This window comes from Coregonus clupeaformis, unplaced genomic scaffold (genome assembly GCF_020615455.1).
Source record: "Coregonus clupeaformis isolate EN_2021a unplaced genomic scaffold, ASM2061545v1 scaf0154, whole genome shotgun sequence".
Classification (NCBI taxonomy): Eukaryota; Metazoa; Chordata; class Actinopteri; order Salmoniformes; family Salmonidae; genus Coregonus; species Coregonus clupeaformis.
The window spans coordinates 527,408-552,518 of NW_025533609.1; the positions used below are offsets into that span (position 1 = coordinate 527,408).

Sequence of the window (25,111 nt, forward strand, 5' to 3'; positions counted from 1 at the left end):
CTGAGACCAGCTCATGAAATTAGTATTTTCATCCCTGTTTGCACTTCATAGCTAAAAACAACTGGATAGCTTCGATCCATCGACATCTGGGTTATGGGCCCAGCACGCTTCCGCTGCGCCACTCTGCTGTCGGACACCCCAGATGGGACTTGAACCCAGAATCTCTGGCTTAGGAGGCCAGTGCCTTATCCATTTGGCCACTGGGGCACAGGTTAATTAGTTAGACCTATACGAATTGACAGAACCAGTGAAAAAAATTATTAGGTAAAGGAACTGAGATCAGCTCATGAAATTAGTATTTTTCATCCCTGTTTGCACTTCATAGCTAAAAACAACTGGATAGCAGAGGATGGTTTCGATCCATCGACCTCTGGGTTATGGGCCCAGCACGCTTCCGCTGCGCCACTCTGCTGTCTGACACCCCAGATGGGACTTGAACCCACAATCTCTGGCTTAGGAGGCCAGTGCCTTATCCATTAGGTCACTGGGGCACAGGTTAATTAGTTAGAATATACGAATTGACAGAACCAGTGAAAAAAATACTAAGTTGAAGGGACTGAGACCAGCTCATGAAATTAGCTATTTTCATCCCTGTTTGCACTTCATAGCTAAAAACAACTGGATAGCAGAGGATGGTTTCGATCCATCGACCTCTGGGTTATGGGCCCAGCACGCTTCCGCTGCGCCACTCTGCTGTCAGACACCCCAGATGGGACTTGAACCCACAATCTCTGGCTTAGGAGGCCAGTGCCTTATCCATTAGGCCACTGGGGCACAGGTTAATTAGTTAGAACTATACGAATTGACAGAAACAGTGAAAAAAATACTAAGTTGAAGGGACTGAGACCAGCTCATGAAATTAGGCTATTTTCATCCCTGTTTGCACTTCATAGCTGAAAACCAAATTGATAGCAGAGGATGGTTTCGATCCATCGACCTCTGGGTTATGGGCCCAGCACGCTTCCGCTGCGCCACTCTGCTGTCTGACACCCCAGATGGGACTTGAACCCACAATCTCTGGCTTAGGAGGCCAGTGCCTTATCCATTAGGCCACTGGGGCACAGGTTAATTAGTTAGAACTATACGAATTGACAGAACCAGTGAAAAAAATACTAAGTTGAAGGGACTGAGACCAGCTCATGAAATTAGGCTTTTTCATCCCTGTTTGCACTTCATAGCTAAAAACAACTGGATAGCAGAGGATGGTTTCGATCCATCGACCTCTGGGTTATGGGCCCAGCACGCTTCCGCTGCGCCACTTGCTTCGACACCCAGATACTGAACACATGCTTAGGAGCCAGTGCCTTATCCATTAGATGCGGAATTAGTGGGCCCAGCGCGCGCGCCACTCTGCTGTCGGACACCCCAGATGGGACTTGAACCCACAATCTCTGGCTTAGGAGGCCAGTGCCTTATCCATTAGGCCACTGGGGCACAGGTTAATTAGTTAGAACTATACGAATTGACAGAACCAGTGAAAAAAATACTAAGTTGAAGGGACTGAGACCAGCTCATGAAATTAGTATTTTCATCCCTGTTTGCACTTCATAGCTAAAAACAAATTGATAGCAGAGGATGGTTTCGATCCATCGACCTCTGGGTTATGGGCCCAGCACGCTTCCGCTGCGCCACTCTGCTGTCAGACACCCCAGATGGGACTTGAACCCACAATCTCTGGCTTAGGAGGCCAGTGCCTTATCCATTAGGTCATTGGGGCACAGGTTAATTAGTTAGAACTATACGAATTGACAGAAACAGTGAAAAAAATACTAAGTTGAAGGGACTGAGATTAGCTCATGAAATTAGGTATTTTCATCCCTGTTTGCACTTCATAGCTAAAAACAACTGGATAGCAGAGGATGGTTTCGATCCATCGACCTCTGGGTTATGGGCCCAGCACGCTTCCGCTGCCGCCACTCTGCTGTCGGACACCCCAGATGGGACTTGAACCCACAATCTCTGGCTTAGGAGGCCAGTGCCTTATCCATTAGGCCACTGGGGCACAGGTTAATTAGTTAGAACTATACGAATTGACAGAACCAGTGAAAAAAATACTAAGTTGAAGGGACTGAGACCAGCTCATGAAATTAGCTATTTTCATCCCTGTTTGCACTTCATAGCTAAAACCAAATTGATAGCAGAGGATGGTTTCGATCCATCGACCTCTGGGTTATGGGCCCAGCACGCTTCCGCTGCGCCACTCTGCTGTCTGACACCCCAGATGGGACTTGAACCCACAATCTCTGGCTTAGAAGGCCAGTGCCTTATCCATTAGGCCACTGGGGCACAGGTTAATTAGTTAGAAATATACGAATTGACAGAACCAGTGAAAAAAATACTAAGTTGAAGGGACTGACACCAGCTCATGAAATTAGTATTTTCATCCCTGTTTGCACTTCATAGCTGAAAACAACTTGATAGCAGAGGATGGTTTCGATCCATCGACCTCTGGGTTATGGGCCCAGCACGCTTCCGCTGCGCCACTCTGCTGTCAGACACCCCAGATGGGACTTGAACCCACAATCTCTGGCTTAGGAGGCCAGTGCCTTATCCATTAGGTCATTGGGGCACAGGTTAATTAGTTAGAACTATACGTATTGACAGAAACAGTGAAAAAAATACTAAGTTGAAGGGACTGAGATTAGCTCATTAAATTAGGCTTTTTCATCCCTGTTTGCACTTCATAGCTAAAAACAACTGGATAGCAGAGGATGGTTTCGATCCATCGACCTCTGGGTTATGGGCCCAGCACGCTTCCGCTGCGCCACTCTGCTGTCGGACACCCCAGATGGGACTTGAACCCACAATCTCTGGCTTAGGAGGCCAGTGCCTTATCCATTAGGTCATTGGGGCACAGGTTAATTAGTTAGAACTATACGAATTGACAGAAACAGTGAAAAAAATACTAAGTTGAAGGGACTGAGATCAGCTCATGAAATTAGTATTTTCATCCCTGTTTGCACTTCATAGCTAAAAACAACTGGATAGCAGAGGATGGTTTCGATCCATCGACCTCTGGGTTATGGGCCCAGCACGCTTCCGCTGCGCCACTCTGCTGTCAGACACCCCAGATGGGACTTGAACCCACAATCTCTGGCTTAGGAGGCCAGTGCCATATCCATTAGGCCAATGGGGCACAGGCTAATTAGTTAGAATTATACGAATTGACAGAACCAGTGAAAAAAATACTAAGTTGAAGGGACCGAGACCAGCTCATGAAATTAGGCTTTTTTAATCCAGTTTGCAATTCATTGCTAAAAACCAAATTGATAGCAGAGGATTGTTTCAATCCATCGACCTCTGGGTTATGGGCCCAGCACGCTTCCGCTGCGCCACTCTGCTGTCGGACACCCCAGATGGGACTTGAACCCACAATCTCTGGCTTAGGAGGCCAGTGCCTTATCCATTAGGCCACTGGGGCACAGGTTAATTATTTAGAAATATACGAATTGACAGAACCAGTGAAAAAAATACTAAGTTGAAGGGACTGAGACCAGCTCATGAAATTAGTATTTTCATCCCTGTTTGCACTTCATAGCTAAAAACAACTGGATAGCAGAGGATGGTTTCGATCCATCGACCTCTGGGTTATGGGCCCAGCACGCTTCCGCTGCGCCACTCTGCTGTCGGACACCCCAGATGGGACTTGAACCCACAATCTCTGGCTTAGGAAGCCAGTGCCTTATCCATTAGGCCATTGGGGCACAGGTTAATTAGTTAGAACTATACGAATTGACAGAACCAGTGAAAAAAATACTAAGTTGAAGGGACTGAGATTAGCTCATGAAATTAGGTTTTTTCATCCCTGTTTGCACTTCATAGCTGAAAACAACTGGATAGCAGAGGATGGTTTCGATCCATCGACCTCTGGGTTATGGGCCCAGCACGCTTCCGCTGCGCCACTCTGCTGTCGGACACCCCAGATGGGACTTGAACCCACAATCTCTGGCTTAGGAGGCCAGTGCCTTATCCATTAGGCCACTGGGGCACAGGTTAATTAGTTAGAACTATACGAATTGACAGAACCAGTGAAAAAAATTATGAGTTGAAGGGACTGAGATCAGCTCATGAAATTAGTATTTTTCATCCCTGTTTGCACTTCATAGCTGAAAACAACTGGATAGCAGAGGATGGTTTCGATCCATCGACCTCTGGGTTATGGGCCCAGCACGCTTCCGCTGCGCCACTCTGCTGTCGGACACCCCAGATGGGACTTGAACCCACAATCTCTGGCTTAGGAGGCCAGTGCCTTATCCATTAGGCCACTGGGGCACAGGTTAATTAGTTAGAACTATACGAATTGACAGAACCAGTGAAAAAAATACTAACTTGAAGGGACTGAGACCAGCTCATGAAATTAGTATTTTCATCCCTGTTTGCACTTCATAGCTAAAAACAAATTGATAGCAGAGGATGGTTTCGATCCATCGACCTCTGGGTTATGGGCCCAGCACGCTTCCGCTGCGCCACTCTGCTGTCTGACACCCCAGATGGGACTTGAACCCACAATCTCTGGCTTAGGAGGCCAGTGCCTTATCCATTAGGCCACTGGGGCACAGGTTAATTAGTTAGAACTATACGAATTGACAGAACCAGTGAAAAAAATACTAAGTTGAAGGGACTGACACCAGCTCATGAAATTAGTATTTTCATCCCTGTTTGCACTTCATAGCTGAAAACAACTTGATAGCAGAGGATGGTTTCGATCCATCGACCTCTGGGTTATGGGCCCAGCACGCTTCCGCTGCACCACTCACTCTGCTGTCGGACACCCCAGATGGGACTTGAACCCACAATCTCTGGCTTAGGAGGCCAGTGCCTTATCCATTAGGTCACTGGGGCACAGGTTAATTAGTTAGAACTATACGTATTGACAGAAACAGTGAAAAAAATACTAAGTTGAAGGGACTGAGATTAGCTCATTAAATTAGGCTTTTTCATCCCTGTTTGCACTTCATAGCTGAAAACAACTTGATAGCAGAGGATGGTTTCGATCCATCGACCTCTGGGTTATGGGCCCAGCACGCTTCCGCTGCGCCACTCTGCTGTCGGACACCCCAGATGGGACTTGAACCCACAATCTCTGGCTTATGAAGCCAGTGCCTTATCCATTAGGTCATTGGGGCACAGGTTAATTAGTTAGAACTATACGAATTGACAGAACCAGTGAAAAAAATACTAAGTTGAAGGGACTGAGATTAGCTCATTAAATTAGGCTTTTTCATCCCTGTTTGCACTTCATAGCTAAAAACAACTGGATAGCAGAGGATGGTTTCGATCCATCGACCTCTGGGTTATGGGCCCAGCACGCTTCCGCTGCGCCACTCTGCTGTCGGACACCCCAGATGGGACTTGAACCCACAATCTCTGGCTTAGGAGGCCAGTGCCTTATCCATTAGGCCACTGGGGCACAGGTTAATTAGTTAGAACTATACGAATTGACAGAACCAGTGAAAAAAATACTAAGGTGAAGGGACTGAGACCAGCTCATGAAATTAGTATTTTCATCCCTGTTTGCACTTCATAGCTAAAAACAAATTGATAGCAGAGGATGGTTTCGATCCATCGACCTCTGGGTTATGGGCCCAGCACGCTTCCGCTGCGCCACTCTGCTGTCTGACACCCCAGATGGGACTTGAACCCACAATCTCTGGCTTAGGAGGCCAGTGCCTTATCCATTAGGCCACTGGGGCACAGGTTAATTAGTTAGAAATATACGAATTGACAGAACCAGTGAAAAAAATACTAAGTTGAAGGGACTGAGACCAGCTCATGAAATTAGTATTTTCATCCCTGTTTGCACTTCATAGCTAAAAACAACTGGATAGCAGAGGATGGTTTCGATCCATCGACCTCTGGGTTATGGGCCCAGCACGCTTCCGCTGCGCCACTCTGCTGTCAGACACCCCAGATGGGACTTGAACCCACAATCTCTGGCTTATGAGGCCAGTGCCTTATCCATTAGGCCATTGGGGCACAGGTTAATTAGTTAGAACTATACGTATTGACAGAAACAGTGAAAAAAATACTAAGTTGAAGGGACTGAGATTAGCTCATTAAATTAGGCTTTTTCATCCCTGTTTGCACTTCATAGCTAAAAACAACTGGATAGCAGAGGATGGTTTCGATCCATCGACCTCTGGGTTATGGGCCCAGCACGCTTCCGCTGCGCCACTCTGCTGTCTGACACCCCAGATGGGACTTGAACCCACAATCTCTGGCTTAGGAGGCCAGTGCCTTATCCATTAGGCCACTGGGGCACAGGTTAATTAGTTAGAACTATACGAATTGACAGAAACAGTGAAAAAAATACTAAGTTGAAGGGACTGACACCAGCTCATGAAATTAGGATTTTTCATCCCTGTTTGCACTTCATAGCTAAAACAACTGGATAGCAGAGGATGGTTTCGATCCATCGACCTCTGGGTTATGGGCCCAGCACGCTTCCACTGCGCCTCACTCTGCTGTCGGACACCCCAGATGGGACTTGAACCCACAATCTCTGGCTTAGGAGGCCAGTGCCTTATCCATTAGGCCACTGGGGCACAGGTTAATTAGTTAGAAATATACGAATTGACAGAACCAGTGAAAAAAATACTAAGTTGAAGGGACTGACACCAGCTCATGAAATTAGTATTTTCATCCCTGTTTGCACTTCATAGCTAAAAACAAATTGATAGCAGAGGATGGTTTCGATCCATCGACCTCTGGGTTATGGGCCCAGCACGCTTCCGCTGCGCCACTCTGCTGTCAGACACCCCAGATGGGACTTGAACCCACAATCTCTGGCTTAGGAGGCCAGTGCCTTATCCATTAGGCCACTGGGGCACAGGTTAATTAGTTAGAAATATACGTATTGACAGAAACAGTGAAAAAAATACTAAGTTGAAGGGACTGAGATCAGCTCATTAAATTAGGTTTTTTCATCCCTGTTTGCACTTCATAGCTAAAAACAACTGGATAGCAGAGGATGGTTTCAATCCATCGACCTCTGGGTTATGGGCCCAGCACGCTTCCGCTGCGCCACTCTGCTGTCGGACACCCCAGATGGGACTTGAACCCACAATCTCTGGCTTAGGAGGCCAGTGCCTTATCCATTAGGCCACTGGGGCACAGGTTAATTAGTTAGAAATATACGAATTGACAGAACCAGTGAAAAAAATACTAAGTTGAAGGGACTGAGACCAGCTCATGAAATTAGTATTTTCATCCCTGTTTGCACTTCATAGCTAAAAACAAATTGATAGCAGAGGATGGTTTCGATCCATCGACCTCTGGGTTATGGGCCCAGCACGCTTCCGCTGCGCCACTCTGCTGTCAGACACCCCAGATGGGACTTGAACCCACAATCTCTGGCTTAGGAGGCCAGTGCCTTATCCATTAGGCCACTGGGGCACAGGTTAATTAGTTAGAACTATACGAATTGACAGAACCAGTGAAAAAAATACTAAGTTGAAGGGACTGAGATCAGCTCATGAAATTAGTATTTTTCATCCCTGTTTGCACTTCATAGCTGAAAACAACTGGATAGCAGAGGATGGTTTCGATCCATCGACCTCTGGGTTATGGGCCCAGCACGCTTCCGCTGCGCCACTCTGCTGTCTGACACCCCAGATGGGACTTGAACCCACAATCTCTGGCTTAGGAGGCCAGTGCCTTATCCATTAGGCCACTGGGGCACAGGTTAATTAGTTAGAACTATACGAATTGACAGAACCAGTGAAAAAAATACTAAGTTGAAGGGACTGAGATTAGCTCATTAAATTAGGCTTTTTCATCCCTGTTTGCACTTCATAGCTAAAACCAAATTGATAGCAGAGGATGGTTTCGATCCATCGACCTCTGGGTTATGGGCCCAGCACGCTTCCGCTGCGCCACTCTGCTGTCGGACACCCCAGATGGGACTTGAACCCACAATCTCTGGCTTAGGAGGCCAGTGCCTTATCCATTAGGCCACTGGGGCACAGGTTAATTAGTTAGAAATATACGAATTGACAGAACCAGTGAAAAAAATACTAAGTTGAAGGGACTGAGACCAGCTCATGAAATTAGTATTTTCATCCCTGTTTGCACTTCATAGCTGAAAACAACTGGATAGCAGAGGATGGTTTCGATCCATCGACCTCTGGGTTATGGGCCCAGCACGCTTCCGCTGCGCCACTCTGCTGTCAGACACCCCAGATGGGACTTGAACCCACAATCTCTGGCTTATGAAGCCAGTGCCTTATCCATTAGGCCACTGGGGCACAGGTTAATTAGTTAGAACTATACGAATTGACAGAACCAGTGAAAAAAATACTAAGTTGAAGGGACTGACACCAGCTCATGAAATTAGTATTTTCATCCCTGTTTGCACTTCATAGCTGAAACCAAATTGATAGCAGAGGATGGTTTCGATCCATCGACCTCTGGGTTATGGGCCCAGCACGCTTCCGCTGCGCCACTCTGCTGTCTGACACCCCAGATGGGACTTGAACCCACAATCTCTGGCTTAGGAGGCCAGTGCCTTATCCATTAGGCCACTGGGGCACAGGTTAATTAGTTAGAACAATACGAATTGACAGAACCAGTGAAAAAAATACTAAGTTGAAGGGACTGACACCAGGGGCCTGTTGCACAAAAGTAGAATTAAGACATCCGGGATAAATGACTCAGCTGAGCTCAATGAAGCCAAAACATGTGCGTCCAGGCTTAATTGGTTGCACAAAGACCAAGCCAGGATGAGCAGACACGGATTCATTAAGCCAGGTGAAACCAATCCTGGATAGGTGCGCGCTCACGGCTCACTCAAATAGACCCCGCCACAGATCACAGATTAACTGATTTACCATGGCAACTAGAGCCGCGTACTTTTCCCCGTCGGAAGCACAAATCCTCATGGAGGCATACGAGGAGGTAAAATATATAATTAAGAAGAAAGGCAACACCGCCACAGTGATAAAGCAAAGAGAAAAAGCGTGGCAAAGTATAGCAGACCGCCTGAATGCGTAAGTAGTGCACAATTATACACTCACCGCTCCGCTGAAACATCACAATTACAATTCAAATATTTAATTCACATCTCCAAAAATGCAGTTGTACTGTAATTATGAAACGGTTAAATTTTTTATTGAAATGCACTGCAGATATGAGTGAAATTGTGTAAAGTAACTCCATCACACTGTATAAAGCTATGATAAATTTTTTGATATTTTTACTGAAAACAAGACAAAAATACCAAGTAATTTTTGCAGTGTGACTCCATTAAATGTGTGTGTGTGTAGATTAAACATGAACGGGCCAAAACGGACATGGCAGCAGGTCAAAATCAAATACAAGAACATTCTGCAGAATGGTATGGTCCCTGACTAATATTTAACAAAGCACAAGCATATATTGTACCCAGAAGGTGCCTGCTCACACATTGTCTGTACTGTTTTAGCAGTGAAAAAGAATACCCACAGACAAGGCACGGGTGGTGGGTCACCAAAGGCTGACCTTACCCCAGCAGAGGACATGGCCTTGGAGCTAAATAAAGGCAGGCCCGTCTTAGAGAGGATCCCTGGGGGAAAGAGACGAGCATAGGTTCCTCCCAAGATGCCACCCGCTTCATTCAAGGTATGTCCTTCCATCTCTACATGGGATACAACCACATTCATATTGAATCAATTTGGACTGTCTGACTTTGGTTTACCTATTGCCTTGCAGTGTCTGGCAGCACTGTGTTCCTGTTAGAGCCACCAGCACAAGCACCAGACGATGCTGATCCAGTGAGTACTCCATCAAAGGCATACTGTAGGCCTGGCATGTCTTGTCTACTAGCTTCAATATGAATCCGATTAAATGTGATAGGGTGAAGGCCCCAGTGCAGCAGCAACAGCACATGATGGAGACGATGATGAGGAGGAGACCATCTCTCGGATTCCAGAAGGCATGAGGTATCATGTTAAGACTGTGAAAGTACTATTTACTCTACAATGGTGAGGAGTCCTCATCAAAATCAAAAAATCTAATTTCTTTTACAGGACCCAGATGCTATACAGTGGGAAAACCAGCCTGGCAACATAGTGCGTATTAATAAAAGGACACCACATCCTGCCAAATTCCAGCTGCGCTAATTGTATTGTGTTCACAGAGCTCACAAGCTATCAGAAAGTTGTATGGCAACCACCTCCGGCGCCAAATAGAACTGGCAGACATAGACATTCAGTACAAGAAGAAAAAGATGGAAAATCTTGCACTGGAGTCCGAAATAAAAAAGAGGACAATTAGGAAACTGGACCTTGAAATAAAAAAAACTTGAGAGGGAGGTGAGATATGCCTTCAATGTACACTGTATGCTAACTGTAACACAAATGTATTAATCATTATTTTTCTTTCCTCCCCCAGCTCCAAGAAGATGACACAGCTCAAAATAAAAATTAGGTATATTCTCGTAAAGTCAAGTGAGCCATGACATATGAGCTCTTATTGTGAGCACACAGGACGGTGGCATCTTTCTAAGTTTTTTTTTATTTTCCCAGCAATCAGTACAACCAAGTCATCGTTATAAGGCATCGCCTCTTTTGCCCACCCCCAGCACCAGGTGTGGCCACTAGCCTATATGAAGGCCCAAAATTGTGTGTTCCTTTCTGCTCTGACAATGGCATGCCCATTCGTGCGAGATGTGGTGGATGAAGAAGCACTTGTGCTGAGGAGAGCCTTCAGGCGAGAAAGGGTCTTCAGGGACCGGTTGGACCCACTGGCCTCCCTGATGACCATCTATATGAAAGATACAGGTTTTCTGCAGATGGCATCAGGTATCTATGCAGACTACTGGGTCCCAGGATTAAGCACCGCACTGCACGGAGCCATGCACTGAGTGTGGAGCAAATGGTTTGTGTGGCCTTGCGCTTTTTTGCTAGTGGAGCCTTCCTGTACTCAGTGGGGGATGCAGAACAGCTGAACAAGGCCACAATTTGCCGCACAATAAGGAGTGTGTGTCTGGCTATCAAAGCATTAGCAGATGTCTTCATCTCCTTCCCTGGCCACAGAAGACTCTGTGACATCAAAGAGGAGTTCTATAGGATTGCAGGTAAGAGGATCTACAAATTACAGGACAACTGTTAACACATAGTAGGATACTCATTACTTTGTGTGACAGGTTTCCTAATGTCATTGGTGCAGTGGACTGCACACACATAAGGATAAAAGCCCCTCAGGTGCCCATGAGGCCGATTTTGTGAATAGGAAATCCTTTCACAGCATTAATGTTCAGGTGAACATAACTTTTTGATATTGTCCATTGACGAACACTCTGCATTGCCAGTGATGTGCATTGATTGGTGTAATATTCCTCATCTTATGATTTCAGATGGTCTGCAATGCTGACTGTGTGATCAGCAATGTTGTGGCAAAATGGCCTGGCTCAGTCCATGACTCCAGAATCTTTCCGGGCCTCTGAAATCTATCAGTGCCTATCACAAGGTAAGCCACACAACCCCTATTTATAACCATCATGGCTGTGTCAAGAATATCACTGTGTTTATGAGGTAGTAATGATGAGATTTTGTGTTGACAGGTGAATTCTCTGGTGTGTTGCTGGGAGACAGGGGTATTGCTGCCAGCCTTTTCTCCTGACACCTTTCACAGACCCCCAGGAAGCACAGCAGGCCTACAACCATGCCCATGCCAGGACCAGGGCCAGGAGTTGAAATGACCTTTGGCCTCCTGAAGGCACGCTTTCACTGCCTTCACAAATTAAGGGGTCAGCCCTGTTAGGGCATGTGATATTACTGTGGCTTGTGCTGTCCTCCACAATGTGGCCTGCCTGAGGAAGGAGAGGGCCCCCAGAGTGCCACCAGCCATGGACTGGGACAATCCGGCAATCTTCCCTGATGACGACAGTGGTCGGCTGCTGAGGGACCAATATGTGTTGAATTATTTTAGTTAGTATGTGTGCTTTCAATTTTGGTTAAATATGCCCTGCGGTGGCAGAGGAATTTGGGTTTTTTGGGTTCGTTTTTTTACGAATTTGGCCTCTTATGATGTTTGTGCGGTATACTGTGTGTAATACAAGGCTGCAGGGAGGCTACTGCATCCATTCATTTGTCTGTTCAGTTGATGTGTATGGATTTGTCCTGCATTTATTTTAGTGTGCAGACATGCAGGGTGTGTTATATACAGACCTTTGAATGTGTATGTATCATTTTGTATAATATGCTTGGATTCTGTGCTTTCCATCTTGTAGAGTCACTGTGACTTCAGTTTCGAAAGGAGCTGATGGTTTACCTGCTTTGTTTTGTCCTTATTCAATAAAGGAACATAATGTTACACATTGTGTTTTTATATTCATATGGAATGTGTATTTGTTTATATGACAGAGTACTAGGGCCACACTGAAGAAAAAGGATAAAGTCATAAATTTATGAGGCTGGTTCTTTCTGCAGAAAAGCTACATATTGTTTTTACAGTTTTGATACTTATGACAATGTGATACTTAATATTCTGGCACATCAGCATGTCTTTGTTTATGAAACCATACTGAAGTACAATTTCACGAAATGCCCCACATCTGTCATTTTAACAACTGTCCTCCTTTAAAACAACTGGTTACAATATTATGACTTGTGTTTTTTTCCCTCTGTGGCCCTAATATTCTATCATTTTATATATAGCCTTATAGTCTATGGGAAACTGTAAATTATCTAATGATAGCAACATCATCTAAAAATCATTTTTTATCCAAAATCATTGAAATTAATGATCACAAACGTTTAAATAATGACAGTGGGTCTAGTTATATGTGATAACAATGTATAGTGAGCAGTGAAATAACTATTGGTTTCCATTTGTGGTGACTGCTGACTGACATTAGGGATGAGATTAAATAGATCCTGGAATTTAGCCTGGTCTGGAGCAGGCTAGCTCCACAGAATAAATCTCCATGGTAATTTATACCATAACATATCCTCCTGCCCCCTATCCATCTTTAGTGCAACCGGATTACGGATCAATTGAGCCAGGATCACCAAGATATCCTGGCTTAATCCCTTATCCTAGTTTTGTGCAACAGGCCCCAGCTCATGAAATTAGTATTTTTATCCCTGTTTGCACTTCATAGCTGAAAACAACTTGATAGCAGAGGATGGTTTCGATCCATCGACCTCTGGGTTATGGGCCCAGCACGCTTCCGCTGCACCACTCTGCTGTCGGACACCCCAGATGGGACTTGAACCCACAATCTCTGGCTTATGAAGCCAGTGCCTTATCCATTAGGTCATTGGGGCACAGGTTAATTAGTTAGAACTATACGTATTGACAGAAACAGTGAAAAAAATACTAAGTTGAAGGGACTGAGATTAGCTCATTAAATTAGGCTTTTTCATCCCTGTTTGCACTTCATAGCTAAAAACAACTGGATAGCAGAGGATGGTTTCAATCCATCGACCTCTGGGTTATGGGCCCAGCACGCTTCCGCTGCGCCACTCTGCTGTCAGACACCCCAGATGGGACTTGAACCCACAATCTCTGGCTTAGGAGGCCAGTGCCTTATCCATTAGGCCACTGGGGCACAGGTTAATTAGTTAGAAATATACGAATTGACAGAACCAGTGAAAAAAATACTAAGTTGAAGGGACTGAGATTAGCTCATTAAATTAGGCTTTTTCATCCCTGTTTGCACTTCATAGCTAAAAACAACTGGATAGCTTCGATCCATCGACCTCTGGGTTATGGGCCCAGCACGCTTCCGCTGCGCCACTCTGCTGTCAGACACCCCAGATGGGAGTTGAACCCACAATCTCTGGCTTAGGAGGCCAGTGCCTTATCCATTAGGCCACTGGGGCACAGGTTAATTAGTTAGAACTATACGAATTGACAGAAACAGTGAAAAAAATACTAAGTTGAAGGGACTGAGATTAGCTCATTAAATTAGGCTTTTTCATCCCTGTTTGCACTTCATAGCTAAAAACAACTGGATAGCAGAGGATGGTTTCGATCCATCGACCTCTGGGTTATGGGCCCAGCACGCTTCCGCTGCACCACTCACTCTGCTGTCGGACACCCCAGATGGGACTTGAACCCACAATCTCTGGCTTAGGAGGCCAGTGCCTTATCCATTAGGCCACTGGGGCACAGGTTAATTAGTTAGAACTATACGAATTGACAGAACCAGTGAAAAAAATACTAAGTTGAAGGGACTGACACCAGCTCATGAAATTAGTATTTTCATCCCTGTTTGCACTTCATAGCTAAAAAATAACTGGATAGCAGAGGATGGTTTCGATCCATCGACCTCTGGGTTATGGGCCCAGCACGCTTCCGCTGCGCCACTCTGCTGTCAGACACCCCAGATGGGACTTGAACCCACAATCTCTGGCTTATGAAGCCAGTGCCTTATCCATTAGGTCATTGGGGCACAGGTTAATTAGTTAGAACTATACGTATTGACAGAAACAGTGAAAAAAATACTAAGTTGAAGGGACTGACACCAGCTCATGAAATTAGTATTTTCATCCCTGTTTGCACTTCATAGCTAAAAACAACTGGATAGCAGAGGATGGTTTCGATCCATCGACCTCTGGGTTATGGGCCCAGCACGCTTCCGCTGCGCCACTCTGCTGTCGGACACCCCAGATGGGACTTGAACCCACAATCTCTGGCTTAGGAGGCCAGTGCCTTATCCATTAGGCCACTGGGGCACAGGTTAATTAGTTAGAACTATACGAATTGACAGAACCAGTGAAAAAAATACTAAGTTGAAGGGACTGACACCAGCTCATGAAATTAGTATTTTCATCCCTGTTTGCACTTCATAGCTAAAACCAAATTGATAGCAGAGGATGGTTTCGATCCATCGACCTCTGGGTTATGGGCCCAGCACGCTTCCGCTGCGCCACTCTGCTGTCGGACACCCCAGATGGGACTTGAACCCACAATCTCTGGCTTATGAAGCCAGTGCCTTATCCATTAGGTCATTGGGGCACAGGTTAATTAGTTAGAACTATACGTATTGACAGAAACAGTGAAAAAAATACTAAGTTGAAGGGACTGAGATCAGCTCATTAAATTAGGCTTTTTCATCCCTGTTTGCACTTCATAGCTAAAAACAACTGGATAGCAGAGGATGGTTTCGATCCATCGACCTCTGGGTTATGGGCCCAGCACGCTTCCGCTGCGCCACTCTGCTGTCGGACACCCCAGATGGGACTTGAACCCACAATCTCTGGCTTAGGAGGCCAGTGCCTTATCCATTAGGCCACTGGGGCACAGGTTAATTAGTTAGAACTATACGAATTGACAGAACCAGTGAAAAAAATACTAACTTGAAGGGACTGAGACCAGCTCATGAAATTAGTATTTTCATCCCTCTTTGCACTTCATAGCTAAAAACCAAATTGATAGCAGAGGATGGTTTCGATCCATCGACCTCTGGGTTATGGGCCCAGCACGCTTCCGCTGCGCTCACTCTGCTGTCTGACACCCCAGATGGGACTTGAACCCACAATCTCTGGCTTAGGAGGCCAGTGCCTTATCCATTAGGCCACTGGGGCACAGGTTAATTATTTAGAACTATACGAATTGACAGAACCAGTGAAAAAAATACTAAGTTGAAGGGACTGAGACCAGCTCATGAAATTAGTATTTTTCATCCCTGTTTGCACTTCATAGCTGAAAACAACTTGATAGCTTCGATCCATCGACCTCTGGGTTATGGGCCCAGCACGCTTCCGCTGCTGTCAGACACCCCAGATGGGACTTGAACCCACAATCTCTGGCTTAGGAGGCCAGTGCCTTATCCATTAGGCCACTGGGGCACAGGTTAATTAGTTAGAACTATACGTATTGACAGAAACAGTGAAAAAAATACTAAGTTGAAGGGACTGAGATTAGCTCATGAAATTAGGTATTTTCATCCCTGTTTGCACTTCATAGCTAAAAATCAACTGGATATCAGAGGATGGTTTCGATCCATCGACCTCTGGGTTATGGGCCCAGCACGCTTCCGCTGCGCACTCACTCTGCTGTCGGACACCCCAGATGGGACTTGAACCCACAATCTCTGGCTTAGAAGGCCAGTGCCTTATCCATTAGGCCACTGGGGCACAGGTTAATTAGTTAGAACTATACGAATTGACAGAACCAGTGAAAAAAATACTAAGTTGAAGGGACTGACACCAGCTCATGAAATTAGTATTTTCATCCCTGTTTGCACTTCATAGTTAAACCAAATTGATAGCAGAGGATGGTTTCGATCCATCGACCTCTGGGTTATGGGCCCAGCACGCTTCCGCTGCGCCACTCTGCTGTCTGACACCCCAGATGGGACTTGAACCCACAATCTCTGGCTTAGAAGGCCAGTGCCTTATCCATTAGGCCACTGGGGCACAGGTTAATTAGTTAGAAATATACGAATTGACAGAACCAGTGAAAAAAATACTAAGTTGAAGGGACTGAGACCAGCTCATGAAATTAGCTATTTTCATCCCTGTTTGCACTTCATAGCTAAAAACAAATTGATAGCAGAGGATGGTTTCGATCCATCGACCTCTGGGTTATGGGCCCAGCACGCTTCCGCTGCGCCACTCTGCTGTCTGACACCCCAGATGGGACTTGAACCCACAATCTCTGGCTTAGGAGGCCAGTGCCTTATCCATTAGGCCACTGGGGCACAGGTTAATTAGTTAGAAATATACGAATTGACAGAACCAGTGAAAAAAATACTAAGTTGAAGGGACTGAGACCAGCTCATGAAATTAGTATTTTCATCCCTGTTTGCACTTCATAGCTAAAAACAAATTGATAGCAGAGGATGGTTTCGATCCATCGACCTCTGGGTTATGGGCCCAGCACGCTTCCGCTGCGCCACTCTGCTGTCGGACACCCCAGATGGGACTTGAACCCACAATCTCTGGCTTATGAGGCCAGTGCCTTATCCATTAGGCCACTGGGGCACAGGTTAATTAGTTAGAACTATACGTATTGACAGAAACAGTGAAAAAAATACTAAGTTGAAGAGACTGAGATCAGCTCATGAAATTAGGATTTTTCATCCCTGTTTGCACTTCATAGCTGAAAACAACTGGATAGCAGAGGATGGTTTCGATCCATCGACCTCTGGGTTATGGGCCCAGCACGCTTCCGCTGCGCCACTCTGCTGTCGGACACCCCAGATGGGACTTGAACCCACAATCTCTGGCTTCGGAGGCCAGTGCCTTATCCATTAGGCCACTGGGGCACAGGTTAATTAGTTAGAACTATACGAATTGACAGAACCAGTGAAAAAAATACTAACTTGAAGGGACTGAGACCAGCTCATGAAATTAGTCTTTTCATCCCTCTTTGCACTTCATAGCTAAAAACCAAATTGATAGCAGAGGATGGTTTCGATCCATCGACCTCTGGGTTATGGGCCCAGCACGCTTCCGCTGCGCCACTCTGCTGTCTGACACCCCAGATGGGACTTGAACCCACAATCTCTGGCTTAGGAGGCCAGTGCCTTATCCATTAGGCCACTGGGGCACAGGTTAATTAGTTAGAAATATACGAATTGACAGAACCAGTGAAAAAAATACTAAGTTGAAGGGACTGAGACCAGCTCATGAAATTAGCTATTTTCATCCCTGTTTGCACTTCATAGCTAAAAAATAACTGGATAGCAGAGGATGGTTTCGATCCATCGACCTCTGGGTTATGGGCCCAGCACGCTTCCGCTGCGCCACTCTGCTGTCAGACACCCCAGATGGGACTTGAACCCACAATCTCTGGCTTAGGAGGCCAGTGCCTTATCCATTAGGCCACTGGGGCACAGGTTAATTAGTTAGAAATATACGTATTGACAGAAACAGTGAAAAAAATACTAAGTTGAAGGGACTGAGATTAGCTCATTAAATTAGGCTTTTTCATCCCTGTTTGCACTTCATAGCTAAAAACAACTGGATAGCAGAGGATGGTTTCGATCCATCGACCTCTGGGTTATGGGCCCAGCACGCTTCCGCTGCACCACTCACTCTGCTGTCGGACACCCCAGATGGGACTTGAACCCACAATCTCTGGCTTAGGAGGCCAGTGCCTTATCCATTAGGCCACTGGGGCACAGGTTAATTAGTTAGAACTATACGAATTGACAGAACCAGTGAAAAAAATACTAAGTTGAAGGGACTGACACCAGCTCATGAAATTAGTATTTTCATCCCTGTTTGCACTTCATAGCTAAAAACAAATTAATAGCAGAGGATGGTTTCAATCCATCGACCTCTGGGTTATGGGCCCAGCACGCTTCCGCTGCGCCACTCTGCTGTCAGACACCCCAGATGGGACTTGAACCCACAATCTCTGGCTTAGGAGGCCAGTGCCTTATCCATTAGGTCACTGGGGCACAGGTTAATTAGTTAGAACTATACGTATTGACAGAAACAGTGAAAAAAATACTAAGTTGAAGGGACTGAGATTAGCTCATTAAATTAGGCTTTTTCATCCCTGTTTGCACTTCATAGCTGAAAAACAACTGGATAGCAGAGGATGGTTTCGATCCATCGACCTCTGGGTTATGGGCCCAGCACGCTTCCGCTGCGCATCACTCTGCTGTCGGACACCCCAGATGGGACTTGAACCCACAATCTCTGGCTTAGGAGGCCAGTGCCTTATCCATTAGGCCACTGGGGCACAGGTTAATTAGTTAGAACTATACGAATTGACAGAACCAGTGAAAAAAATACTAAGTTGAAGGGACTGACACCAGCTCATGAAATTAGTATTTTCATCCCTGTTTGCACTTCATAGCTAAAAACCAAATTGATAGCAGAGGATGGTTTCGATCCATCGACCTCTGGGTTATGGGCCCAGCACGCTTCCGCTGCGCCACTCTGCTGTCAGACACCCCAGATGGGACTTGAACCCACAATCTCTGGCTTATGAAGCCAGTGCCTTATCCATTAGGTCACTGGGGCACAGGTTAATTAGTTAGAACTATACGTATTGACAGAAACAGTGAAAAAAATACTAAGTTGAAGGGACTGAGATTAGCTCATGAAATTAGGATTTTTCATCCCTGTTTGCACTTCATAGCTAAAAACAACTGGATAGCAGAGGATGGTTTCGATCCATCGACCTCTGGGTTATGGGCCCAGCACGCTTCCGCTGCGCTCACTCTGCTGTCGGACACCCCAGATGGGACTTGAACCCACAATCTCTGGCTTAGGAGGCCAGTGCCTTATCCATTAGGCCACTGGGGCACAGGTTAATTAGTTAGAACTATACGAATTGACAGAACCAGTGAAAAAAATACTAAGTTGAAGGGACTGAGACCAGCTCATGAAATTAGGTATTTTCATCCCTGTTTGCACTTCATAGCTAAAAACCAACTTGATAGCAGAGGATGGTTTCGATCCATCGACCTCTGGGTTATGGGCCCAGCACGCTTCCGCTGCGCCACTCTGCTGTCTGACACCCCAGATGGGACTTGAACCCACAATCTCTGGCTTAGGAGGCCAGTGCCTTATCCATTAGGCCACTGGGGCACAGGTTAATTAGTTAGAACTATACGAATTGACAGAACCAGTGAAAAAAATACTAAGTTGAAGGGACTGAGATCAGCTCATGAAATTAGTATTTTTCATCCCTGTTTGCACTTCATAGCTAAAAACAAATTGATAGCAGAGGATGGTTTCGATCCATCGACCTCTGGGTTATGGGCCCAGCACGCTTCCGCTGCGCCACTCTGCTGTCTGACACCCCAGATGGGACTTGAACCCACAATCTCTGGCTTAGGAGGCCAGTGCCTTATCCATTAGGCCACTGGGGCACAGGTTAATTATTTAGAAATATACGAATTGACAGAACCAGTGAAAAAAATACTAAGTTGAAGGGACTGACACCAGCTCATGAAATTAGTATTTTCATCCCTGTTTGCACTTCATAGCTGAAAACAACTTGATAGCAGAGGATGGTTTCGATCCATCGACCTCTGGGTTATGGGCCCAGCACGCTTCCGCTGCGCCACTCTGCTGTCTGACACCCCAGATGGGACTTGAACCCACAATCTCTGGCTTATGAAGCCAGTGCCTTATCCATTAGGTCATTGGGGCACAGGTTAATTAGTTAGAACTATACGTATTGACAGAAACAGTGAAAAAAATACTAAGTTGAAGGGACTGAGATTAGCTCATTAAATTAGGCTTTTTCATCCCTGTTTGCACTTCATAGCTAAAAAATAACTGGATAGCAGAGGATGGTTTCGATCCATCGACCTCTGGGTTATGGGCCCAGCACGCTTCCGCTGCGCCACTCTGCTGTCGGACACCCCAGATGGGACTTGAACCCACAATCTCTGGCTTAGGAGGCCAGTGCCTTATCCATTAGGCCACTGGGGCACAGGTTAATTAGTTAGAACTATACGAATTGACAGAACCAGTGAAAAAAATACTAACTTGAAGGGACTGAGATCAGCTCATGAAATTAGGCTTTTTTAATCCAGTTTGCAATTCATTGCTAAAAACCAAATTGATAGCAGAGGATGGTTTCGATCCATCGACCTCTGGGTTATGGGCCCAGCACGCTTCCGCTGCGCCACTCTGCTGTCTGACACCCCAGATGGGACTTGAACCCACAATCTCTGGCTTAGGAGGCCAGTGCCTTATCCATTAGGCCACTGGGGCACAGGTTAATTAGTTAGAAATATACGAATTGACAGAACCAGTGAAAAAAATACTAAGTTGAAGGGACTGACACCAGCTCATGAAATTAGTATTTTCATCCCTGTTTGCACTTCATAGCTAAAAACAAATTGATAGCAGAGGATGGTTTCGATCCATCGACCTCTGGGTTATGGGCCCAGCACGCTTCCGCTGCGCCACTCTGCTGTCGGACACCCCAGATGGGACTTGAACCCACAATCTCTGGCTTATGAGGCCAGTGCCTTATCCATTAGGTCATTGGGGCACAGGTTAATTAGTTAGAACTATACGTATTGACAGAAACAGTGAAAAAAATACTAAGTTGAAGGGACTGAGATTAGCTCATTAAATTAGGCTTTTTCATCCCTGTTTGCACTTCATAGCTAAAAACAACTGGATAGCAGAGGATGGTTTCGATCCATCGACCTCTGGGTTATGGGCCCAGCACGCTTCCACTGCAAGACTCACTCTGCTGTCGGACACCACAGATGGGACTTGAACCCACAATCTCTGGCTTAGGAGGCCAGTGCCTTATCCATTAGGCCACTGGGGCACAGGTTAATTATTTAGAAATATACGAATTGACAGAACCAGTGAAAAAAATACTAAGTTGAAGGGACTGACACCAGCTCATGAAATTAGTATTTTCATCCCTGTTTGCACTTCATAGCTAAAAACAAATTGATAGCAGAGGATGGTTTCGATCCATCGACCTCTGGGTTATGGGCCCAGCACGCTTCCGCTGCGCCACTCTGCTGTCTGACACCCCAGATGGGACTTGAACCCACAATCTCTGGCTTAGAAGGCCAGTGCCTTATCCATTAGGCCACTGGGGCACAGGTTAATTAGTTAGAACTATACGTATTGACAGAACCAGTGAAAAAAATACTAAGTTGAAGGGACTGACACCAGCTCATGAAATTAGTATTTTCATCCCTGTTTGCACTTCATAGCTAAAACCAAATTGATAGCAGAGGATGGTTTCGATCCATCGACCTCTGGGTTATGGGCCCAGCACGCTTCCGCAGCAGCACTCTGCTGTCTGACACCCCAGATGGGACTTGAACCCACAATCTTTGGCTTAGGAGGCCAGTGCCTTATCCATTAGGCCACTGGGGCACAGGTTAATTAGTTAGAAATATACGAATTGACAGAACCAGTGAAAAAAATACTAAGTTGAAGGGACTGACACCAGCTCATGAAATTAGTATTTTCATCCCTGTTTGCACTTCATAGCTAAAACCAAATTGATAGCAGAGGATGGTTTCGATCCATCGACCTCTGGGTTATGGGCCCAGCACGCTTCCGCTGCGCCACTCTGCTGTCTGACACCCCAGATGGGACTTGAACCCACAATCTCTGGCTTATGAAGCCAGTGCCTTATCCATTAGGTCATTGGGGCACAGGTTAATTAGTTAGAACTATACGTATTGACAGAAACAGTGAAAAAAATACTAAGTTGAAGGGACTGAGATTAGCTCATTAAATTAGGCTTTTTCATCCCTGTTTGCACTTCATAGCTAAAAACAACTGGATAGCAGAGGATGGTTTCGATCCATCGACCTCTGGGTTATGGGCCCAGCACGCTTCCGCTGCACCACTCACTCTGCTGTCGGACACCCCAGATGGGACTTGAACCCACAATCTCTGGCTTAGGAGGCCAGTGCCTTATCCATTAGGCCACTGGGGCACAGGTTAATTAGTTAGAACTATACGAATTGACAGAACCAGTGAAAAAAATACTAAGTTGAAGGGACTGACACCAGCTCATGAAATTAGTATTTTCATCCCTGTTTGCACTTCATAGCTAAAACCAAATTGATAGCAGAGGATGGTTTCGATCCATCGACCTCTGGGTTATGGGCCCAGCACGCTTCCGCTGCGCCACTCTGCTGTCTGACACCCCAGATGGGACTTGAACCCACAATCTCTGGCTTAGGAGGCCAGTGCCTTATCCATTAGGCCACTGGGGCACAGGTTAATTATTTAGAACTATACGAATTGACAGAACCAGTGAAAAAAATACTAAGTTGAAGGGACTGACACCAGCTCATGAAATTAGTATTTTCATCCCTGTTTGCACTTCATAGCTGAAAACAACTTGATAGCAGAGGATGGTTTCGATCCATCGACCTCTGGGTTATGGGCCCAGCACGCTTCCGCTGCGCCACTCTGCTGTCAGACACCCCAGATGGGACTTGAACCCACAATCTCTGGCTTATGAGGCCAGTGCCTTATCCATTAGGCCACTGGGGCACAGGTTAATTAGTTAGAACTATACGATTGACAGAAACAGTGAAAAAAATACTAAGTTGAAGGGACTGAGATTAGCTCATTAAATTAGGCTTTTTCATCCCTGTTTGCACTTCATAGCTAAAAACAACTGGATAGCAGAGGATGGTTTCGATCCATCGACCTCTGGGTTATGGGCCCAGCACGCTTCCGCTGCACCACTCTGCTGTCGGACACCCCAGATGGGACTTGAACCCACAATCTCTGGCTTAGGAGGCCAGTGCCTTATCCATTAGGCCACTGGGGCACAGGTTAATTAGTTAGAAATATACGAATTGACAGAACCAGTGAAAAAAATACTAAGTTGAAGGGACTGAAACCAGCTCATGAAATTAGTATTTTCATCCCTGTTTGCACTTCATAGCTAAAACCAAATTGATAGCAGAGGATGGTTTCGATCCATCGACCTCTGGGTTATGGGCCCAGCACGCTTCCGCTGCGCCACTCTGCTGTCAGACACCCCAGATGGGACTTGAACCCACAATCTCTGGCTTATGAAGCCAGTGCCTTATCCATTAGGTCATTGGGGCACAGGTTAATTAGTTAGAACTATACGTATTGACAGAAACAGTGAAAAAAATACTAAGTTGAAGGGACTGAGATTAGCTCATTAAATTAGGCTTTTTCATCCCTGTTTGCACTTCATAGCTAAAAACAACTGGATAGCAGAGGATGGTTTCGATCCATCGACCTCTGGGTTATGGGCCCAGCACGCTTCCGCTGCTGTCAGACACCCCAGATGGGACTTGAACCCACAATCTCTGGCTTAGGAGGCCAGTGCCTTATCCATTAGGCCACTGGGGCACAGGTTAATTAGTTAGAACTATACGAATTGACAGAACCAGTGAAAAAAATACTAAGTTGAAGGGACTGACACCAGCTCATGAAATTAGTATTTTCATCCCTGTTTGCACTTCATAGCTAAAACCAAATTGATAGCAGAGGATGGTTTCGATCCATCGACCTCTGGGTTATGGGCCCAGCACGCTTCCGCTGCGCCACTCTGCTGTCAGACACCCCAGATGGGACTTGAACCCACAATCTCTGGCTTATGAAGCCAGTGCCTTATCCATTAGGCCACTGGGGCACAGGTTAATTAGTTAGAACTATACGTATTGACAGAAACAGTGAAAAAAATACTAAGTTGAAGGGACTGAGATTAGCTCATTAAATTAGGCTTTTTCATCCCTGTTTGCACTTCATAGCTAAAAAACAACTGGATAGCAGAGGATGGTTTCGATCCATCGACCTCTGGGTTATGGGCCCAGCACGCTTCCGCTGCGCCACTCTGCTGTCGGACACCCCAGATGGGACTTGAACCCACAATCTCTGGCTTAGGAGGCCAGTGCCTTATCCATTAGGCCACTGGGGCACAGGTTAATTAGTTAGAACTATACGAATTGACAGAACCAGTGAAAAAAATACTAAGTTGAAGGGACTGACACCAGCTCATGAAATTAGTATTTTCATCCCTGTTTGCACTTCATAGCTAAAACCAAATTGATAGCAGAGGATGGTTTCGATCCATCGACCTCTGGGTTATGGGCCCAGCACGCTTCCGCTGCGCCACTCTGCTGTCTGACACCCCAGATGGGACTTGAACCCACAATCTCTGGCTTAGGAGGCCAGTGCCTTATCCATTAGGCCACTGGGGCACAGGTTAATTAGTTAGAACTATACGAATTGACAGAAACAGTGAAAAAAATACTAAGTTGAAGGGACTGAGACCAGCTCATGAAATTAGTATTTTTCATCCCTGTTTGCACTTCATAGCTAAAAACAACTTGATAGCAGAGGATGGTTTCGATCCATCGACCTCTGGGTTATGGGCCCAGCACGCTTCCGCTGCGCCACTCTGCTGTCTGACACCCCAGATGGGACTTGAACCCACAATCTCTGGCTTAGGAGGCCAGTGCCTTATCCATTAGGCCACTGGGGCACAGGTTAATTAGTTAGAAATATACGAATTGACAGAACCAGTGAAAAAAATACTAAGTTGAAGGGACTGACACCAGCTCATGAAATTAGTATTTTCATCCCTGTTTGCACTTCATAGCTGAAAACAACTTGATAGCAGAGGATGGTTTCGATCCATCGACCTCTGGGTTATGGGCCCAGCACGCTTCCGCTGCGCCACTCTGCTGTCTGACACCCCAGATGGGACTTGAACCCACAATCTCTGGCTT

The 25,111-nt window shown here is 45.9% G+C and overlaps 55 non-coding genes across 55 annotated transcripts; all 55 read right to left on the reverse strand.

Moving 5' to 3' along the window:
• Positions 1 to 134: 134 nt before the first annotated feature.
• Positions 135 to 207, reverse strand: trnar-ccu. Its single transcript has one exon. It is a non-coding gene; the product is annotated as a tRNA-Arg (tRNA).
• A 211-nt stretch (positions 208 to 418) lies between these two features.
• On the reverse strand, positions 419 to 491 carry trnar-ccu. The gene has a single exon. It is a non-coding gene; the product is annotated as a tRNA-Arg (tRNA).
• A 210-nt stretch (positions 492 to 701) lies between these two features.
• trnar-ccu lies at positions 702 to 774 on the reverse strand. Its single transcript has one exon. It is a non-coding gene; the product is annotated as a tRNA-Arg (tRNA).
• A 213-nt stretch (positions 775 to 987) lies between these two features.
• Positions 988 to 1,060, reverse strand: trnar-ccu. Its single transcript has one exon. It is a non-coding gene; the product is annotated as a tRNA-Arg (tRNA).
• Positions 1,061 to 1,361: 301 nt separating this feature from the next.
• Positions 1,362 to 1,434, reverse strand: trnar-ccu. The gene has a single exon. It is a non-coding gene; the product is annotated as a tRNA-Arg (tRNA).
• Positions 1,435 to 1,929: 495 nt separating this feature from the next.
• On the reverse strand, positions 1,930 to 2,002 carry trnar-ccu. Its single transcript has one exon. It is a non-coding gene; the product is annotated as a tRNA-Arg (tRNA).
• Positions 2,003 to 2,213: 211 nt separating this feature from the next.
• trnar-ucu lies at positions 2,214 to 2,286 on the reverse strand. Its single transcript has one exon. It is a non-coding gene; the product is annotated as a tRNA-Arg (tRNA).
• A 777-nt stretch (positions 2,287 to 3,063) lies between these two features.
• Positions 3,064 to 3,136, reverse strand: trnar-ccu. The gene has a single exon. It is a non-coding gene; the product is annotated as a tRNA-Arg (tRNA).
• Positions 3,137 to 3,348: 212 nt separating this feature from the next.
• Positions 3,349 to 3,421, reverse strand: trnar-ccu. Its single transcript has one exon. It is a non-coding gene; the product is annotated as a tRNA-Arg (tRNA).
• Positions 3,422 to 3,631: 210 nt separating this feature from the next.
• trnar-ccu lies at positions 3,632 to 3,704 on the reverse strand. The gene has a single exon. It is a non-coding gene; the product is annotated as a tRNA-Arg (tRNA).
• A 211-nt stretch (positions 3,705 to 3,915) lies between these two features.
• trnar-ccu lies at positions 3,916 to 3,988 on the reverse strand. Its single transcript has one exon. It is a non-coding gene; the product is annotated as a tRNA-Arg (tRNA).
• Positions 3,989 to 4,199: 211 nt separating this feature from the next.
• Positions 4,200 to 4,272, reverse strand: trnar-ccu. The gene has a single exon. It is a non-coding gene; the product is annotated as a tRNA-Arg (tRNA).
• A 210-nt stretch (positions 4,273 to 4,482) lies between these two features.
• trnar-ccu lies at positions 4,483 to 4,555 on the reverse strand. The gene has a single exon. It is a non-coding gene; the product is annotated as a tRNA-Arg (tRNA).
• Positions 4,556 to 4,769: 214 nt separating this feature from the next.
• On the reverse strand, positions 4,770 to 4,842 carry trnar-ccu. Its single transcript has one exon. It is a non-coding gene; the product is annotated as a tRNA-Arg (tRNA).
• Positions 4,843 to 5,337: 495 nt separating this feature from the next.
• Positions 5,338 to 5,410, reverse strand: trnar-ccu. The gene has a single exon. It is a non-coding gene; the product is annotated as a tRNA-Arg (tRNA).
• A 210-nt stretch (positions 5,411 to 5,620) lies between these two features.
• On the reverse strand, positions 5,621 to 5,693 carry trnar-ccu. The gene has a single exon. It is a non-coding gene; the product is annotated as a tRNA-Arg (tRNA).
• A 494-nt stretch (positions 5,694 to 6,187) lies between these two features.
• Positions 6,188 to 6,260, reverse strand: trnar-ccu. Its single transcript has one exon. It is a non-coding gene; the product is annotated as a tRNA-Arg (tRNA).
• A 212-nt stretch (positions 6,261 to 6,472) lies between these two features.
• trnar-ccu lies at positions 6,473 to 6,545 on the reverse strand. The gene has a single exon. It is a non-coding gene; the product is annotated as a tRNA-Arg (tRNA).
• A 210-nt stretch (positions 6,546 to 6,755) lies between these two features.
• On the reverse strand, positions 6,756 to 6,828 carry trnar-ccu. The gene has a single exon. It is a non-coding gene; the product is annotated as a tRNA-Arg (tRNA).
• A 211-nt stretch (positions 6,829 to 7,039) lies between these two features.
• Positions 7,040 to 7,112, reverse strand: trnar-ccu. Its single transcript has one exon. It is a non-coding gene; the product is annotated as a tRNA-Arg (tRNA).
• Positions 7,113 to 7,322: 210 nt separating this feature from the next.
• Positions 7,323 to 7,395, reverse strand: trnar-ccu. Its single transcript has one exon. It is a non-coding gene; the product is annotated as a tRNA-Arg (tRNA).
• A 211-nt stretch (positions 7,396 to 7,606) lies between these two features.
• trnar-ccu lies at positions 7,607 to 7,679 on the reverse strand. The gene has a single exon. It is a non-coding gene; the product is annotated as a tRNA-Arg (tRNA).
• Positions 7,680 to 7,890: 211 nt separating this feature from the next.
• trnar-ccu lies at positions 7,891 to 7,963 on the reverse strand. Its single transcript has one exon. It is a non-coding gene; the product is annotated as a tRNA-Arg (tRNA).
• Positions 7,964 to 8,456: 493 nt separating this feature from the next.
• On the reverse strand, positions 8,457 to 8,529 carry trnar-ccu. The gene has a single exon. It is a non-coding gene; the product is annotated as a tRNA-Arg (tRNA).
• A 4,929-nt stretch (positions 8,530 to 13,458) lies between these two features.
• trnar-ccu lies at positions 13,459 to 13,531 on the reverse strand. The gene has a single exon. It is a non-coding gene; the product is annotated as a tRNA-Arg (tRNA).
• Positions 13,532 to 13,732: 201 nt separating this feature from the next.
• On the reverse strand, positions 13,733 to 13,805 carry trnar-ccu. Its single transcript has one exon. It is a non-coding gene; the product is annotated as a tRNA-Arg (tRNA).
• Positions 13,806 to 14,020: 215 nt separating this feature from the next.
• Positions 14,021 to 14,093, reverse strand: trnar-ccu. Its single transcript has one exon. It is a non-coding gene; the product is annotated as a tRNA-Arg (tRNA).
• A 494-nt stretch (positions 14,094 to 14,587) lies between these two features.
• trnar-ccu lies at positions 14,588 to 14,660 on the reverse strand. The gene has a single exon. It is a non-coding gene; the product is annotated as a tRNA-Arg (tRNA).
• A 494-nt stretch (positions 14,661 to 15,154) lies between these two features.
• Positions 15,155 to 15,227, reverse strand: trnar-ccu. Its single transcript has one exon. It is a non-coding gene; the product is annotated as a tRNA-Arg (tRNA).
• Positions 15,228 to 15,439: 212 nt separating this feature from the next.
• trnar-ccu lies at positions 15,440 to 15,512 on the reverse strand. The gene has a single exon. It is a non-coding gene; the product is annotated as a tRNA-Arg (tRNA).
• A 191-nt stretch (positions 15,513 to 15,703) lies between these two features.
• On the reverse strand, positions 15,704 to 15,776 carry trnar-ccu. Its single transcript has one exon. It is a non-coding gene; the product is annotated as a tRNA-Arg (tRNA).
• A 215-nt stretch (positions 15,777 to 15,991) lies between these two features.
• trnar-ucu lies at positions 15,992 to 16,064 on the reverse strand. The gene has a single exon. It is a non-coding gene; the product is annotated as a tRNA-Arg (tRNA).
• Positions 16,065 to 16,273: 209 nt separating this feature from the next.
• On the reverse strand, positions 16,274 to 16,346 carry trnar-ucu. The gene has a single exon. It is a non-coding gene; the product is annotated as a tRNA-Arg (tRNA).
• Positions 16,347 to 16,557: 211 nt separating this feature from the next.
• trnar-ccu lies at positions 16,558 to 16,630 on the reverse strand. The gene has a single exon. It is a non-coding gene; the product is annotated as a tRNA-Arg (tRNA).
• Positions 16,631 to 17,124: 494 nt separating this feature from the next.
• Positions 17,125 to 17,197, reverse strand: trnar-ccg. Its single transcript has one exon. It is a non-coding gene; the product is annotated as a tRNA-Arg (tRNA).
• A 211-nt stretch (positions 17,198 to 17,408) lies between these two features.
• On the reverse strand, positions 17,409 to 17,481 carry trnar-ccu. The gene has a single exon. It is a non-coding gene; the product is annotated as a tRNA-Arg (tRNA).
• Positions 17,482 to 17,693: 212 nt separating this feature from the next.
• trnar-ccu lies at positions 17,694 to 17,766 on the reverse strand. Its single transcript has one exon. It is a non-coding gene; the product is annotated as a tRNA-Arg (tRNA).
• Positions 17,767 to 17,981: 215 nt separating this feature from the next.
• On the reverse strand, positions 17,982 to 18,054 carry trnar-ccu. Its single transcript has one exon. It is a non-coding gene; the product is annotated as a tRNA-Arg (tRNA).
• A 210-nt stretch (positions 18,055 to 18,264) lies between these two features.
• On the reverse strand, positions 18,265 to 18,337 carry trnar-ccu. The gene has a single exon. It is a non-coding gene; the product is annotated as a tRNA-Arg (tRNA).
• Positions 18,338 to 18,551: 214 nt separating this feature from the next.
• trnar-ccu lies at positions 18,552 to 18,624 on the reverse strand. Its single transcript has one exon. It is a non-coding gene; the product is annotated as a tRNA-Arg (tRNA).
• Positions 18,625 to 19,120: 496 nt separating this feature from the next.
• On the reverse strand, positions 19,121 to 19,193 carry trnar-ccu. The gene has a single exon. It is a non-coding gene; the product is annotated as a tRNA-Arg (tRNA).
• Positions 19,194 to 19,405: 212 nt separating this feature from the next.
• Positions 19,406 to 19,478, reverse strand: trnar-ccu. Its single transcript has one exon. It is a non-coding gene; the product is annotated as a tRNA-Arg (tRNA).
• A 211-nt stretch (positions 19,479 to 19,689) lies between these two features.
• trnar-ccu lies at positions 19,690 to 19,762 on the reverse strand. The gene has a single exon. It is a non-coding gene; the product is annotated as a tRNA-Arg (tRNA).
• Positions 19,763 to 20,257: 495 nt separating this feature from the next.
• On the reverse strand, positions 20,258 to 20,330 carry trnar-ccu. The gene has a single exon. It is a non-coding gene; the product is annotated as a tRNA-Arg (tRNA).
• Positions 20,331 to 20,542: 212 nt separating this feature from the next.
• Positions 20,543 to 20,615, reverse strand: trnar-ccu. The gene has a single exon. It is a non-coding gene; the product is annotated as a tRNA-Arg (tRNA).
• A 498-nt stretch (positions 20,616 to 21,113) lies between these two features.
• trnar-ccu lies at positions 21,114 to 21,186 on the reverse strand. The gene has a single exon. It is a non-coding gene; the product is annotated as a tRNA-Arg (tRNA).
• A 210-nt stretch (positions 21,187 to 21,396) lies between these two features.
• On the reverse strand, positions 21,397 to 21,469 carry trnar-ucu. Its single transcript has one exon. It is a non-coding gene; the product is annotated as a tRNA-Arg (tRNA).
• A 210-nt stretch (positions 21,470 to 21,679) lies between these two features.
• Positions 21,680 to 21,752, reverse strand: trnar-ccu. The gene has a single exon. It is a non-coding gene; the product is annotated as a tRNA-Arg (tRNA).
• Positions 21,753 to 22,250: 498 nt separating this feature from the next.
• trnar-ccu lies at positions 22,251 to 22,323 on the reverse strand. The gene has a single exon. It is a non-coding gene; the product is annotated as a tRNA-Arg (tRNA).
• Positions 22,324 to 22,533: 210 nt separating this feature from the next.
• Positions 22,534 to 22,606, reverse strand: trnar-ccu. Its single transcript has one exon. It is a non-coding gene; the product is annotated as a tRNA-Arg (tRNA).
• A 493-nt stretch (positions 22,607 to 23,099) lies between these two features.
• trnar-ccu lies at positions 23,100 to 23,172 on the reverse strand. Its single transcript has one exon. It is a non-coding gene; the product is annotated as a tRNA-Arg (tRNA).
• A 484-nt stretch (positions 23,173 to 23,656) lies between these two features.
• trnar-ccu lies at positions 23,657 to 23,729 on the reverse strand. The gene has a single exon. It is a non-coding gene; the product is annotated as a tRNA-Arg (tRNA).
• Positions 23,730 to 24,224: 495 nt separating this feature from the next.
• On the reverse strand, positions 24,225 to 24,297 carry trnar-ccu. The gene has a single exon. It is a non-coding gene; the product is annotated as a tRNA-Arg (tRNA).
• A 210-nt stretch (positions 24,298 to 24,507) lies between these two features.
• On the reverse strand, positions 24,508 to 24,580 carry trnar-ccu. The gene has a single exon. It is a non-coding gene; the product is annotated as a tRNA-Arg (tRNA).
• Positions 24,581 to 24,791: 211 nt separating this feature from the next.
• On the reverse strand, positions 24,792 to 24,864 carry trnar-ccu. Its single transcript has one exon. It is a non-coding gene; the product is annotated as a tRNA-Arg (tRNA).
• Positions 24,865 to 25,111: the final 247 nt, after the last annotated feature.